Source organism: Morone saxatilis, unplaced genomic scaffold, assembly GCF_004916995.1.
Source record: "Morone saxatilis isolate NCDOM2014 unplaced genomic scaffold, NCSU_SB_2.0 Contig10, whole genome shotgun sequence".
NCBI classification, from domain to species: domain Eukaryota; kingdom Metazoa; phylum Chordata; class Actinopteri; family Moronidae; genus Morone; species Morone saxatilis.
In genome coordinates this window covers 8,010,387-8,010,635 of record NW_023339652.1, presented here as the reverse complement: position 1 = coordinate 8,010,635, position 249 = coordinate 8,010,387, and positions in this window count along the sequence as shown.

Genomic DNA, 249 nt, shown 5'->3' with positions numbered 1-249 from the left:
ATAGATAGATAGATACTTTATAAAAGGAAATTCAAGAAATTGGTCAATACTAAAGCCAAATATAAACTAAAATGTAAAATTCTTATTGTTTTAGTGGATGTGCACACATGGTGTATATTCCTAAATAAAGCACAGTGGGAAAGAAAAACACAGGTCCTTATTTTTAAATCACAATAAATCCTTTACTGATAAGTTATTTAATTGTTTCACTTATTGGAAAACTGCCTATTTGAGCAACTGAATCCAAAC